The sequence below is a fragment of the Lycium barbarum genome, chromosome 4 (assembly GCF_019175385.1).
Source record: "Lycium barbarum isolate Lr01 chromosome 4, ASM1917538v2, whole genome shotgun sequence".
Lineage (NCBI taxonomy): Eukaryota > Viridiplantae > Streptophyta > Magnoliopsida > Solanales > Solanaceae > Lycium > Lycium barbarum.
In genome coordinates, this window is record NC_083340.1 from 40,477,330 (window position 1) to 40,494,663 (window position 17,334).

Sequence of the window (17,334 nt, forward strand, 5' to 3'; positions counted from 1 at the left end):
AGTGCAGGATGCATACAACAACAACAACCAGGGGAACTACAACAACAACCAAGGGAACTATAATAACAACTATGGTGGAACGAACCAAGGTAGATACAACAACAACAATGGTAACTTCGGAAACAGAAGTTCGAATCCTTACATTCCACCAAAAGGGCAGTCTAATGATCAAGGTAGTTCGAGGTTGGAGTCAATCCTTGAAAAAGTGTTGGCAAGTCAGACAAATACTGAAAAGACATTATCTGGGCTATCAGAGACAATGGTTTCTCACTCAGCGGCTATTCAAAACCTTGAACAGCAGATGCGTGATCTTTTTAGAGAGAAGCATCCTTTTAGAAAGGGAGGACTTCCTAGTGATACTATTCCAAACCCGAAGAATGGTGGTGGTGCGGAGCGTACTTTTGCTATTAGCACGAGACGCTAGAAAATACTTCAAGGTGCTGACAAGAAGGCATTTGATCTAGATCCGGCTATTGAGGAAGAAGAGGTGAAGTCTGATGTAACTATAGTAGATGATGTGGTCCATGTTGAAGAGAAAGCTACTGATATTCTAGATGTTACTGCTGATACTAGGAAACAAACGATAAAGGGGCTCTTCGCCCTTTGACTCAGATGTACAAATAAAAACCCCCTTTTCCTCAGAGGTTGGCCAAGAAGAAAGATGATGCTAAGTGTCAAAATTTCTATGATCAGTTGAAACAGCTAACGGTGAATTTTCCATTCTTAGATGCTATCAAAGAGATGCCCAGATTTGCCAAGTTTGTGAAAGACCTACTTATGAAGAAGAGGTATGTTCAACATGAGACAATGAATTTAACTCATCGTGTGAGTTCGATTATTGCTTCCACCATAATTCAGTAGAAGAGAGATCCAGGGGTGTTTACCATTCCGTGTAATATTGGGCTTCATGCATTCGCCTGTGCTCTGTGTGATAATGGGGCGAGTATCAACTTAATGCCCCTTGTTATTTTCAAGCAGTCCGGATTGGGAATGCCTAGACCGACTTCGATGCGATTACAGATAGCGGACAGATCTATCAAGAAGCCAGTTGGGGTTATAGATGATGTGTTGGTGCAAGTGGGTAAGTTCATGTTTCCTGCTAATTTCATTATTCTGGATTGTGCGGTTGATAAAAATATTCCCATCATCTTGGGAAGACCTTTCCTTGCTATGGGCAGATCACTTATGGTCTCTAAAAAGAATGAAATCAAGCTCCGAGTAAATGATGAAGAAGTGACTTTCCAAGCAAGCAAGGGGATGAAGTTGCCAAGTGCTTATGAGAGTATCTCGGTTATTGATTCGTTTGATGGGATTGATGATGCCGTCAAACATAAAATGGAAGAAGAAAGTCTGGGAGAAAACTCTTGCTGCGGTTCTGGTGAACTTTGATGCTGATGATATGGAGGGCTACGTGAAAACTATAAATGCGCTTGAGGGTGTGGTGATGTGCCGTGAATTTCGGCACATTTTATGCCTTTGTAACTAGAAGTGTTGCTTGTTTTTAAGTGTTTTTACATCGTTTCTTATGTTATTTTTGTGTTTTATAGGGTTGGTTGACTAAGGATCGGAAATGATAAGAAATGCTGAAAAAATGGACAACTTGGAGCTAAAAGATGGTCCGTAACTCATGTTACGGGCCGTAACGTGATCCGTACCAGAGAGGATACGTGCCGCTATAAAGGACGGTCCGTAACTCATGTTACGGGCCGTAACGTGTACCGTAAGCTGAGGAAAATTTCCAGAAAGTTTCCTAAGTAGTGTCACAGGTTACTCCCCAGAAGGATGGTCCGTAACTTAGGTTACGGGGCGTAACGTGATGGCGTAACGCATTGGCCACTAAAGACTGAGGCCATGATCCGCTGGGAGATACGGACCGTAACCTGTGTTACGGTCCGTCGCATAGTGTTCGTGACATCACGCTGACAAAGGACGAACCGAAGGACAGACCATAACTTGTGTTACGGTCCGTAACGATGCCGCGTAAGGGTGTTTTTGTCCAGAAAATTGGCGCGATTTTTAGCCCTATAAATACTTAAAGTAGGGTTTTAATTCATTATTCTGATTTTTCTTTGGGAGTATTAACTTTAAGTCTTGAATATTTGAAGTGGTTGGAGCATTTAAAGCAACAACTTCACTTCCATTCCATATTGCATTAGCATCGTAAGTATATTATGTTGACTTTTAAGCTTTCTTTGTTAACCAAAAGGATGAGTGACTAATTTTAATACTAAGGTTGTGGATCCCATGATGGGCATTATGTGAATGGGTTTCTACTATTGATATATGCATAATGGTTGTTAGTATTTATTCTATCTTTGCGCGTTAGCGATGGGTAATGATTTCAAGCATTAGCTTAAGCCATTATACTGACTTTTCTTGGGAAAGAGAGTCAGTATTGGTAAGATTGAATAACAGTGACTCGGGGCTTTAACCCTCGTTTAATAGACTGACTTAGGGATAAGAACAAGTCTAAATTGGCATTATTGGTCGCTCTTCAATTTCAACTCTTTTACATTTGGAAAAATCATAAAGAGGAAATACGGCCTAACTGTTGGGAAACATTAGGAAGTCCTTAAGAGATCAAGTGCATACTCTTAGAACAACCATTAGAAATATATCACATTGAAACCTGAAGCATAATATCTAATCAAAATGGGGAACACAACCTTGGTCTCTCTCTCGCATTAAGTACAATTCAAGTCAAAGTATTTAATTACATTACTCAACAATTATTTCAAACTGTCCGGAATAGGATTAAAGCCTTTAAAGAATAGTATCGCATACAATTAGTATCGTTTTCTCTCCATATTCCCTGTGGGATTCGACCCCAACCTTTTTTGGGTTACTATATTTGACAACGTCCACTTTACACCATTAATAGGTGTAATTTGAGCGTATCATCTGGGTTCTTACACTTACCACCCAAGAAAGCTTGATCTTGACCTTGCAAATAGAACTACTCCACCAGCTAAGCCTTCTATTGTTGAGCCACCAAAGCTTAAGCTTAAGCAGCTCCCATCACACTTGAGGTATGAGTTCCTTGGTCCGGACAAGATGTTGACAGTGATCGTTTCAACATTACTGACTAATGAACAGATTGAACAATTAGTGGATATTTTGCGCAAGTATAGACGTGCTATTAGTTGGACCATAGAAGACATTCGGCGTATTCCTTCGGGTATTTGTGAGCATAAAATTCAGCTAGAGGAGGACATCAAGCCGAGTGTTGAACATAGCAGAGATTGAACCAAGACATGCAAGAGGTCATGAAAAAGGAGATCATAAAGTGGTTAGATGCTGGGGTAGTCTATCCGATTGCAAACAGCAAGTGGACGAGTCCTGTTCAATGTGTTTCAAAGAAAGAAGGTATCACTGTGGTGCCTAATGCAAAGAATAAGCTGATTCCCACTCATACAGTTACTGGATGGCGTGTTTGCATGGACTATAGGAAGCTCAATACTGCCACTTGTAAAGACCACTTTCCCATGCCGTTCATAGATTAGATGCTGGATAGGCTGGCTAGGAGGTCTTACTAGTGCTTCTTAGATGGATACTCTTGCAACAATCAGATCAACATTGCCTTAGAAGATCAAAAGAAGATGTCTTTCACTTGTCCTTATGGGACGTTTGCGTTCAGCCGAATGCCCTTTGGGTAGTGCAATGCACCAGCCACTTTTCAGATGTGCATGATGCCAATCTTTTCTGACATGGTAGAGGACTTCTTGGAGGCATTTGTGGATGATTTCTCTGTTGTGGACGATTCGTTTGGTGATTGTCTTAACCATCTGGGTCAAGTGCTGAAAAGATGTGAAGAGACCAATCTCATGATAAATTGGGAGAAGTGCCACTTTATGATGAAGGAAGGGATCTTTCTCGGTCACAAAATCTCTGAAAAGGGAATTGAGGTCGATCAAGCGAAGATAGATGTGATTCCAAAACTTCCTCTGCCCATTTCAGTCAAAGGTGTTCGGAGTTTTTTGGGACATAGTGGGTTCTACAGGTGCTTCATCAAAAAAACATTATTCACGTCAAGTTGGTGAACCTTCCACTAATTTTGAATAGCAATGGACAAAACAATCCTTATTGTAGTCGGCTTGACAACCGGATTGAAAGTTTCATGAAAGTCCAATCCCAGACATTGCGTGAAACCTTTGGCCACTAATCGGGCCTTGTACCTGTCAAGGGAACCGTCAGCTTTTCTTTTGATTCAAAACAACCATTTACAGTTCACAACATTTTCGACAGGTCCCTAGGTACTAGTTCCCAAGTTTGGTTTCTCATTAAAGCTTCATATTCTAAATCCATAGCTTTCTGCCATTTGATGTGCTGTGAAATTATGGCACATCTAATGCTTTTTAACTCTAAGTTTTACTTGTTTTCGAGTAAGTTTGTGTTAGTTTGATATGTTTTGTGTGTTGTGCAGGTATTTCAAAGTTAGAATGTTGGACAAGTGAAAACAAGGAAATCAAGTGTTCTGTACTAGTGTGCACTAAGTACGGACCGTTTAGAATTGCATAGAGAAGTACTGCAGCTATGGAATCTTGATGACGTGTAGAGTTGGAAGATTGACGGGCCATTAATATGTTCGACGGTTCGTCGAGTTGCCTCGTCGACATACATCCTGCAAAGTGTAAAGTGCCATTAGACCATCGAGTTGCACCGTCAACATGATCGACGACCGTCGAAGTGTAAAGACGGTTGAAGTCCGGCAAAGTGAAAATCTGTCATCAGATCGTCGTTACGCACATCAACATGTCGACGACCATCGAAGCACATAGATGACCGTCGAGTTGTAAACTGACTTGGAATAGGATTGAGATTAATTATTCCAAGTTTAAATTGTATAAATACCCGTCTAGGTTTTATTTTTCAGACATCTGGAATTTTAGACTTGTTGTAATTACTTTTGGATTTTTAGTACAATTGAAGATTTTTTTTTCCAGACAATTACCTTCGTTTACTTTTAAGTTTTATTCGTAAGTTCAATACAAAATTCAATTATGCAATCTTCAATCTTTTATTGTTTTCTTGTTGTCATGAGTAGCTAAACACCTTTACTAAGGTTGTGACCCCAAGGATGGGTATCTTGTGATTGGGGCTTGTGATTGATATACGCATAATGGATTGTTAGGGTTTATTTGTTCTTCGTTTTCATAATATAGTTAGTGATTGCAAACATTAGTTAACGCCATAAACTTTGGTTTATTTGGGAAAATAATTAGGGTTCGGTAAGAACAAATAAGAAGAACTCAAGGCTTCAAACCTTGTTTAATAAATTTACTTAGGAATAAGAGGAATTTACTTGGCATAAATAACTGTTCTTCATATATACTTTCTTATCTTTGGAAAAAGCATAGAAAGAAATAATCTTTTCTTATTGGGAAATAGTCTAGATTCACATAGAGGTTAAGTGCATCCATAAAAATGATCCATTAGAAGTATATCAAGATCGAGACCCATGATCATACACTTTATCTAATGGGGACACAACCTTGGTTCTTTTTTATCATATATTTACAACTCTAATTTTCTAGTTACTTTAAATTAGTCCACAAACCAAACTCCTATAAAACCCTTTTTTTTGGAATACACTAGGACCGCAAGATTAGTATAATACTTATTTAGTAAACTTTTCACACCATATTCTTTGTGGGATTCGACTCCAACCTTATTCGGTTTCTATTTTTGACATCGTCCGCTTTGCGCTATCAAAAGTGTAATTTGAGCGTATCAAATTTTTGCCCCATTGCCGGGGAATACGGTTTTGAAATTACTAAATAGTGTTTACTCTTCTTAAAGTCTTTATTATATTCCAACACACCTTGTTTGCTACCTTGTAAACCAGGTGATCATAGCTAACAACGAACTTTCAGTCGATAATGTTTTTGCTGATGAGTCGGAAGTGGAGGAAGACTTTGCATTTGTAATAACTGATCCGACGGTGATTGCTACTACTATTAAGTTTAATCAATCCCTCTATCATATGCTCAAACAAGAGGGATACTTTCGGTATGTAGTCGATGATGACCCTCACCTACGTATAACAAACTTTCTGGAGGTATGCTCTCAACATATCCAACGGGGTGTGACTCAAGAAGCAGTTCGGCTGAAACTCTTCAAATATTCATTAGCCGAATAAGTGAGGAAATGGTTCACAAAGCTACTCCAAAACTCTATTGGTACATAGGAATAAATGGTCAAAGTGTTTCTCAGGATGTGGTATTCCTCGAGTAAAAGTGCTGAAATTCGTGATTAGATTTACGAGTTCAAACAAAGTCATGGGGAACAACTTTTTGAAACTTTGGAGAGGTACAAAGAATATTTGGATAGGAGTCCGAACCATGGTTTCCCAGATCAGATTCTGAAGGAGAAGTTCTACAGAGGGTTGGATCCTATGACCCAAGCAATAGCCAATAATGCTGCTAGCAGTTGTTTCATGAATAAGTTTGTGTTTGATCACAAGTGCCGAAAGGTATTTGATGAATTGAAGGAGCATCTCACTACTTCTCCTGTTATCATTACTCCTGATTGGTCCCTGCCTTTTGAGTTAATGTGGGATGCCAGTGGTTGCGCGATTGGTACTGTGCTTTGCGAGAGGCACAATAAAATTATGCACCCAATCTACTATGCTAGTAGGACTCTTATTGCGGCGCATATGAACTACATAGTGACTGAGCAAGAGCTACTTGCTATAGTATATGCTTTGTGGAAGTTTCGGTCCTATTTGTTGGGATCCAAGGTTGTGGTGTACACAGATCATGCTGCGTTGAGGTATCTTATGGAAAATAAGGAAGCTAAGCCACGACTGATTCGTTGTGTCCTTTTGTTGCAAGAGTTCGATTTCGAGGTGAAAGATCGAAAAGGGTTCGAAAATCCGGTTGCTGACCATCTCTCCAGGCTTGAGGAAATTGGGGTGCTAGCAGAAGAAATTGATATTGATGATGCGTTCCTAGATGAGCAAGTTTTTGTGGTATCTATGCAAGTGGCACCTTGGTATGCGTATTTTGCTAATTACTTAGTGACTGGTATCATTCCAGACGAGATCAAATCTTATCAGAAAAAGAAGTTTCTGCGGGATTCTCGTCAGTACTATTGGGATGAACCATACTTAGTCAGAACCCACACTGATAACATTATTCGGTGTTGCATTCCAGAGAGTGAGGTAATGGAGATTTTGAAGGCTTGCCACGACTCTCTAGTTGGGGGACAAATATTGGAACGAGGACTGCTGCGAAGGTTCTCGAGTGCGGCTACTATTGGCCTACTCTCTTTCATGATGCTAATTGTATAGTACGTTCTTGTGATCAGTGCCAACAGCAGGGGAATATTGGTAGGAGGCAAGAGATGCCTATGAATTGTAATGGAAGTTGAGGTGTTCGATGTTTGGGGGATTGATTTTATGGGGCTCTTTGTAAGCTCTTGTGGCATGAAGTACATCTGGTGGCTGTTGATTATGTTTCTAAATGGGTAGAAGTGGTGGCTTTACCTAATAAAGAAGCCAAGAGTGTCATGAAATTCTTGAAGAAGAACATATTTACTCGTTTTGGTACCCCAAGGGTGATAATCAGTGATGGTGGTTCTCACTTTTGTAATAGAGTCTTTGCGGGATTGATGGAGAAGTATGGAGTCAAGCATAGGCTGACAACCCCTTATCATCCTCAGACAAGTGGGCAAGTTGAAGTCTCTAATCGGGAGATAAAGAGTATTTTAGCAAAAACGGTGAATGCAAACAGAACGGATTGGGCCCGCAAGCTTGATGATGCTCTATGGGCGTACCGGACTGCCTTCAAGACTCCGATTGGGACTTTGCCTTTCAAGCTAGTTTTCGGTAAAGCATGTCACCTGCCAGTTGAACTTGAACATAAGACCATGTGGGCCTTGAATAAATTGAACATGAATTGGGAAGAAACAATCAAACTCAGGTTGTTTCAACTCAATGAGATGGATGAGTTCTGCTATCAGGCCTATGAAAGTGCAGCATTATACAAAGAGAGGATGAAGCAGTATCATGACAAGAAAATCCTAAAGCGGGAATTCTACAAGGGTGATCCTGTCCTGCTATTTAATTCTACATTGAAGCTGCTACCGGGCAAATTGAAATCAAGGTGGTTCGATCCCTTTGAAGTGGTAAGTGTCTCACCTCATAGAGTAATTGAATTGAAGTTTGAAGATGGAACTCGGATACTTAAGGTGAATGGACAGAGGGTGAAGCACTACCATGGTTGCATTGAGGGGATAGAATTGTCGATCGATACCGATTGAAGCATCTGGAAAGAATCCTGACCCGGAGTAAAAATGGGTAACACCTTCGTGCTGCAACGTTAAATCAAGCGCTTCTTAGGAGGCAACCCAAGATTGAATTTCTATACTAGATTTTTTTTAGGTTACTGATTAATAGGTGTTGAGTGTGTAGGAACTAAGACTAAAAAAACCAGCAAAGTGACACCAGAGCACAAAGACGGACCGTCGACATGTCAACGGACCGTCAATGTTTAAAGATGCTATACAAAGTTGGTAATTTGAGAGTTAGCAACTACTACTCTATAGGTAAGTCAGTCGACACGTCGACGACACCGTCAATGTGCAAGGACGGTCCGTCTTTTTACTCGTCAACAGGTCAGTTTTTTAAGTTTTTTAGGTCATTTTACTCAAAGACGAGTCATCGACATGTCAACGACTCACCCAAAAAAAAAAACGCGTGAGCAGTCGCGATGTTTTTTTAAAAACCAAAGGATAGGGTTTCTGTTCTATTTCTTTTAAAATACTCACAACCCGCCTTTCACTCTCCCTCAACCTCTACACTTCTCCATAATTCCCTCCATAACTCCCATTAATTCCTCCATAACCTTTCACCTATTAAAATCCCCAAAACCCTTCTCATCATTACTCAAATCCTCTCCAACCCTCTGCCTTTCAGACCCGAAATCTACTCTCAATTTTTTTGTATTTTAGCTCAAGTGTTTTTCTAGTTCTTCACATAATCAGGTATGATGAGCCAAAAATGACCCTTTCTTGGTTTTAGTTTTGTGATTCTGTTCAAATATTGCTAAAGAAGCATGCCTAGGGTTTCTAAATGAGTGATTATAGTGAATGGGAACTAGGTGTGTTTATACCATGATTAAATAAGTTAGGGTTGTGTTAATTGGGTTTGGGGTGTGATATATGTGATGTTGAATGCTAAGGGTAGAAATCATGACCTAGGGTTTGTACTTGTTGAATGAAATTCATGCTTAAATTTGCAAAATTGTGAAATTGTTGGTTGGGAGAAGGGAATTTGGTATGATTGTTGTTAGTAGGACTCGTGGAGACGAGAATATTGTACCCCCATTGAGTCAGCGGACATTTTGATCCACAATTTTGTTGATTCATTATGCCCGCCAGCGGTTCGTAAAAGTGAAATTCGAATAAACACGCAATTTGAGGAGTGGAGTCTGAGTAACTCCAACGGGTTGGAGGGTATTTCGATTAAATATTTCGGTTTGATATCGTTATACCCACCAAACAAAACTCGAGAAATTATCAAAGGTCAAAACGGTCAAAGATGAAGGTGAAGTCTGAGTAACCCAAAGCCCCAAAACCCCAAATGTGCAAAATAATTGAATAAGTGTTCTCTGAACGATTGGATTTAAAAACACGAACCCAAACCTGCAAGCTTACAGTTGCTGCTGCCAGGGCTGTGTCAACGGCACCGTAGACAGGTCGACGGACCGTCTTTGTACAAAGACGGTACCGTCGAGCTGTTCGACGGTCTGTCCAAGCACAACGATGGTCTGCAGGTCCAAACTTCAGAGAACTGAGAATTGTTTTTCCTGAGTTTTGATTTCACTCGAACAGGTTGATAGAGTTTGGTTTTGATGATCACAGGTATGGCTCTACCGAAGTTGACCACTACACGAGGGGATGGTTCAAGGCAGATGCAAAGAGAAATGGGTCGAAGGAGGCCCAGTGGTGAACCCACACGTAGAGATGAAGTCTCGGATGATGAGCCCTAGGTTATGCCAGAAAAGAAGAATAGGGCCACCGTTCCCGCTTATAATAGACAGGTCACTGTACCGGCTCCTACACCGCCCAGTTCCTCTCAGTCTGAAGTGGAGGGATCATTTGCATCTGGGTTCGGTGATGGAACCGAGGATGAGGGTTCGGAGGCTGCTTCTGGATATGCCTCACCTGCCTCGTAGCCACAGTCTATCGAGGATGCTGCTCAGTCCTCTCAGGCACCTTCTAGATTCCCGACCCATCAGAGCTCACAGCCCGATGATGGTGATGGTGATGATGATGAGGCTAGGGCTCGGGAAATCAGAAGCAAGAGACTTGAGGATCTTTTTACTGTTGAGGGTGCCAGGGAGCTATATGAGTATGGCAGTGCCCTAAAAGATAACGACACCTAGCATGAAAATCGCACCATTAATGAAGAGCAACAGATCAGTTTTGAAGGGCTCGAGATATTACCCAGGGCCAGAGAGCTCATTCGCCATTATCAGCTGGGGTTTATGCAGGAGCTTCTTGGGGATTATTGTCCGATTTTGGTGCGTGAGGTATATGCTGCATATGGGGCCTCGATAAAGAAATCCATAAAGAGGCGCCAGAAACTGCATGAGTTATAGCGGCTGAGAGAGGTTAAGATCCGAGGGGTGAGTGTTGATATATCTACCCAGGCCATCAACAAAGTATACTTCGGCAATAATTATACCACCCTGAGGCAGATGATTGAGTTGGAAGATAAGTAGTATAGACACAAGGAGCAGTCCGTCAGAGACTGGGTAGCTACAGTGGTAGGTCGTTCGAGCAAGAGGGCCGAGTGTAATAACTTGGCGAAACAGATATTGAAGAGATGGTTGACTTTGGATGGCAAATTTTGGTGGAGCATGGTGCAGTTGTGGCTTCTCCCTACTCAGGCAGATAATGCACTTATGGCTGACAGGCAGGTTGTTATTGTTGCATTAATGTCCAGATACCCGATCGATTTCAGAGCATTGGCGACTGATGAGATTTAGTTAAGAGCTTCCCAGCCCAACACTTCACTGATATATCCACGCCTGATTACAGAGCTGATTCGGAGGTCATGTGTTCATTCTATACCTGACATCGACCACCAGATTATTGCGTCGTCGACTTATTCTGTAGAGAAGAGCAAGAAAGAGGTCGTCAGAGATGGCTAGGGAGAAGACGATGGGTTCCCAGTTGCACTTGGAGGGGTGCCCATACCTCAAGAGCTGATTCATCCAGGGGCTGCGAATGACTTTACGGAGGAGTTACCCGCCACTACTGCCCCTATTACTGAGATTGTCCATGTTAGACCCTGTATCTTCAAAGAACACTTATCAAATTTGAAACATAAGTACGTTGAGTCAGGGTTAAGTAAAACCACTTTGGAATATACGGAGCAAGAATTATTAAATATATTTAATGAGTGAAGTGTCACGACCCAAACCGAAGGGCCATGACTAGTACCCGAGCTGGGCACCCGTATGCGACCCGCTAGATATAATCAGACTGAAACTGAAAACAATATGTCACTCTATAAAAGCAAGCTGTGAACTCATCATATCATACATCAGAAAGAACTCGTCTGCTAAGAAGTCACAGTTAACCAAAACATAACAAATATGCAAGCCGACAAGGCTGCCGCTATACACGGGGACGTCCAAGACGAACTACATCGATATAGCTAACCAAACCGTATATACACAACCCACATATGTCTACAGACCTCTAAGAGTGTAACAAAGTCTACGTCAAAAGGGTCTATACCAAAATAACTCAAGCTCCGGAACAATGGAGCTCTCCAAGCAACCGGGCAGAAGTCCTAAGCCGGAGCATCACCAAACTGAGTGTATGTACCTGCGGGCATAAAACGCAGCTCCCGAAGAAAGGGGGTCAGTACGAAAAATGTACAGAGTATGTAAAGCATGAAGTACAATAATGAAGATCATGTCTGAGTAGAAGATGACAGGAGACAAGTATGATAATTAAGGATACCAATGCATCTGTGCCTTATGAGATAAGAGTCATGCATATATATAATACACCGTACCCGACCCTCTAGTGAGGGACTCGGTGAAATCATCATATATATACCGTACCCGTCCCTCTAGTGAGGGACTCGGTGAAATCATCATATATATACCGTACCCGACCCTCTAGTGAGGGACTCGGTGAAATAATCATATATATACCGTGCCCGGCCCTCTAGTGAGGGACTCGGTGAAATAATCATATATATACCGAACCCAGCCCTCTAGTGAGAGACTCGGTGAAATAATCATATATATACCATACTCGGCCCTCTAGTGAGGGACTCGGTGAACAATGCAATGAAACTATGCACGAGTACGTACCTGGCCCGGGACTCGGTGAATGATATATTAACGGTATGCACAAGTAGAATATCATGAGCAACCATATACAAACTAAGTCATCATCTGAGACTTAATAGAATAATCAGAATGAACCAACACTTGAGAATCAACGATAACTATCATGTCAAGTACCACTGAGAATTAGAGTTCGTTGGAGTCATATATGTTCGTCGTTTGCTCACTTTATGTAGTTCATGCCATAAAGAAAGAAGGGATAGCTTTACATACACTTTGGAGCCTTTAGAAGTAGAGTCATCATCAATGAGTAAAATTGAGAAAATCTAGAAGTAGCTCCACATTCTCATATTCTCTTTGAAATCATAAACTCAAAATCATCATTATCGTTGTCACCATCATAAAATCATTCTTATCCTAGACATCATGAGAAGCTTTAAGAACCATGGACTGTAGCACGCGTTTCTGTTCTGTCAGCTGAACTTGTAACATTTATAATTCTTTACCCAGATGTCCAATCGACGAGCGGTTTTTTGAGTTGGAAACTAGACTCGACGAACTTCATTTTAGGCTTTTGTTTCACCTTAAAACACTTCAAATGATAAGAGACATTCGTCCACCAAGTTGGATCAAAATTTTCACACAAAACATTACCCATCCTTTTTCCAAAGTCGTACTACTCCATTTCTTCCACTCATTTCCTTATAAAACCTTCTAGTATACCTTATATACATCCTTCCTCATTAAATATACTTAATAATGCTTGCTCCTTATATTCCAAAGTGGTTTTACTTAACCATAACTCAACGTACTTATGTTTCAAATTTGATAAGTGCTTCATCGAAGATACGGGGTGTAACATCCTTCCCCCCTTAAAAACATTCATCCTCGAATGTTGTAGTGAGCCGATCCTCAATATCCTCATTGAATTTTTGTTCGATTACCATATACTTATACTATAATTTGGTCAGTTTCGTCCTGCTCTTTCTTAGCTCCTTATAAAATTCATTTGTGAGTCGTACAGTCTTCAATCCTCATGTACACAAGTTAGCTAGTATTCCATTCTCATTCTATCTTCCTTCCTGTAGTTTAACTAGCCACGCCACGGCTACTCGCCGTCCTGTGAACGTCCTTCCTCTTCGTTCCTCGTTTCTGTATTAACGGATAACTCCCTTACTCGAATACAACACTTTCCTTTGTTGACTCCTCCGATGCTATCTTGGCTATCCTTACTTGTACTTTGTTGAGCTTAGATACGTGCTAGATTATCCCCTCGTAATTCATCAGCCAAGCTTTCCGATTCATCATAAATTTTCTTATACTAATGTCCCGTTGCTTGTTCAACGTTACTCTGCTACTGCCAAATCCTTACTCTTAACGGTTACGTTTCTTCAACCATCCGTCTTAATTCCTTTCCATGATAGGTTATAACCATATCCTCAATACGATTTCTTAAATACGTATATTCTTAATGTTCCATCACCATCTCGATTATTCCTCGTAGCAGGATTATATATTGCGATGAACCAATAATCATAGTTCGAACTGGTCTATAGCTCACAATATCTTCGAGTTCTTGTCAAACTCTCCCTTTAATTCCGTTGCCTCAAATCTTGCAATATAACTTATAATAATAAGGTTAGGGCAATTCTCACTTTACCATAGCTTCTTTCCAACATCGGTATGGTATACTTACCCTTGACTTCCTTATTCTAGTGATCACTTAGTTAGCTGTCATTCCTTGTTGGCTTTCCGGTGTGTCCATTCCCATCTATGGGGCATAACCTTACGCTGATGGTACATATAATTCTATAATACATACCCTTATGCTCAGTATGGTTAGTGACCCGTGATATACTTTCTAATTTCTATTGATGCTGCTGTCTTTCTATCTGCACCCACATCGTTCTTCCGCTCTTTAGAGATCGCCACACCGCTTATCGTTACTCCCTTTGTTAAGATTCTTATATTTTTCCTTTAATATCAAGATTTTCTTCCGTTGTAACCCAAAGTGTCCTTTGTACTCATCATCCATTTCATCATTCTCTTTGTAGTTAGCTTGCAGAGCTTACTTACTCTCTTTATTACTCTTTAGGATACGCCGCTGCCTATTTAGGTGCACCACAAATTTCCCTGGTCTAGAAATATCATATCTCACGTCCACATGAAGTATTCTCTTGATCTATTTTAATTCCTTTTCATACCTGCTTAGTGGTATGCTTATCTTTAATTCATTCCTGCTCCCTCTTAATGCATTCTTGATATGCCGCTACGTCCCGAATTCTGGCCTCCTTAAGCTAACCTCTTTCTTTCCTTGGACTTTTGACAATGCCATACCTCGTTTCAGGACTAGATCTGCCCTTTCCCCCTTTTTAAGGGTGTTCTTATACACTAGTAGCTCCCAAGTATCAGTAGTCATCGGCCTACCCTAACGATCCTTCGACTCTTTTGGTCTCTTATAATACCGGAATTCTCACATCGTATAGCTTGACTTATTTTCCTTTCTGCTAATCGAGGGCTTTGCATTCGAATGAAGCGTTTATGCATTACAGATCCATTCTCGCTGCCTTTTTTAAGGCCTTTCTACTTCTACCTTTTATGGTTTCTAACCACTCCGCATACTCCAATTTCCCTTAGGCTACTCTAGCTTCTCATCTGTCTCTTATGTCTAAATTTGTAGGACTCTTAATATACTTCCCAGGGGGTCACCCATCCTAGTATTTCTCTCACCCCAGCACGCTTAACCTTGGAGTGCTAATGGGATCCGGTGCGTTAGTGCTGGTATAATCGCATACACCTTACTGCGTGACCTTCCTCACATAACCTAAATCAAGTTGAAGTTTTAAGAGATTCCAAAACATTCTCGTAATGCATCTCTCTCCGAATTAGAAAGGATCTCTTATTCGTCCGACTAAGCAAATGCTATTTTGGCCTTTGAAATCCTCAATAATCACCTTCAATTTGCATGTATGACTACTTTTCATCCTAGCTTTCAAGATTCCCAATGGTGGCGAAGGCATCTTGATCGCAGTTACTTCCAAATACTTAAGTCACTGATCCCCTTTAGGATTTTCGCTCATCACTATTCAGTATTACCCTGAAGTAAATACATACGCACATAGGAAGTTCCAATAAAAACACGTATACCTGTAGCCGATCGGTCCTTAGCCTAATCTGGTGGGTTATAGAGTGAAGTGTGCTCTTCATCCTTGTTTTCCAACCGTCTACTAGTCTGGCCTAACATAATGCTAAAACGTAAGGAAAATCTAGATGTGCCAACTTTGTACTTCCTCAATTACGTCTTCATCCACAGGAGTCTCGTGACCTTTAAACGGGTCTTTGTCATATGATTTCTCAGTCGGGTCTCCTCCTACTGGAGCCACATCCTCCGATGGGTCCGCCTCAATGGAATAACTGATGCTCTTTCTTATACCTCTTGACATCCTCGATCCTGAGTCGACGGGCGATACGGGTCTCATGTCCACCTTCGGAGCCTCACTTACGCTCCCATTAACTGAACTTGTCCTCTTCTCCAATACAATCCTGCAATTTAACAAAAATCGTACCAAGAACGAGCTTTCCTATCATTGGCTCTACTGCACGATCTATGATCAGAAAGAAAGATGATATCCTAAATGTCCTGTAGCTTCCTGTTTATAGATGTGGTGCACAACACACCGATAAACAAGACTCTAATAGACACGGTATGTAGACACTCCGAGGATGAACTTCTCTGATACAACTTTTGTCACGACCCAAACCGATGGGCCATGACTAGTGCCCGAGCTGGGCACCCGTATACGACCCGCTAGATATAATCAGACTGAAACTGAAAACAATATGGCACTCTGTAAAAGCATGCTATGAACTCATCATATCATACATCAGAAAGAACCTGTCTGCTGAGAAGTCACAGTTAACCAAAACATAACAAATATGCAAGCCGACAAGGCTGCCGCTATACACGGGGACGTCCAAGACGAACTACATCGATATAGCTGACTTTAATATACATAACCCACATATGTCTACATACCTCTAAGAGTGTAACAAAGTCAACGTCAAAAGGGTCTGTACCAAACTAACTCAAGGTCCGGAACAATGGAGCTCTCCAAGCAACTAGGCAGAAGTCCTAAGCCGGAGCATCACCAAACTGAGTGTCTGTACCTGCAGGCATGAAACGCAGACCCCGAAGAAAGGGGGTCAGTACGGAAAATGTACTGAGTATGTAAAGCATGAAATACAATAATGAAGATCATGTCTGAGTAGAAGATGACAGGAGACAAGTATGATAATTAAGGATACCAATGCATCTGTGCCTTATGAGATGAGAGTCATGCATATATATAATATACCGTACCCGGCCCTCTAGTGAGGGACTCGGTGAAATCATCATATATATACCGTACCAGGCCCTCTAGTGAGGGACTCGGTGAAATCATCATATATATATATATACCGTACCCGTCCCTCTAGTGTGGGACTCGGTGAAATCATCATATATATACCGTACCCGGCCCTCTAGTGCGGGACTCGGTGAAATAATCATATATATACCGTGCCCGGCCCTCAAGTGAGGGACTCGGTGAAATAATCATATGTATACTGTACCCGGACCTTTAGTGAGAGACTCGGTGAAATAATCATATATATACCGTACCCGGCCCTCTAGTGAGGGACTCGGTGAACAATGCAATGAAACTGTGCACGAATACGTACCCGGCCCAGGACTCGATGAATGATATATTAACGGTATGCACGAGTAGAATATCATGAGCAACCATATGCAAACTAAGTCATCATCTGAGACTCAATAGAATAATCAGAATGAACCAACACTTGAGAATCAAATACAACTATCATGTCAAGTACCACTGAGAATTAGAGTTCATTGGAGTCATGTATGTTCGTCGTTTGCTCACTTTATGTAGTTCATGCCATAAAGAAAGAAGGGATAGCTTTACATACAATTTGGAGCCTTTAGAAGTAGAATCATCATCAATGAGTAAAATTGAGAAAA

General features: G+C 41.1%; 1 pseudogene; it reads right to left on the reverse strand.

Moving 5' to 3' along the window:
• Window positions 1-14,989: 14,989 nt before the first annotated feature.
• LOC132639042 (5S ribosomal RNA) lies at window positions 14,990-15,109 on the reverse strand (annotated as a pseudogene).
• Between the last annotated feature and the right edge of the window lie 2,225 nt (window positions 15,110-17,334).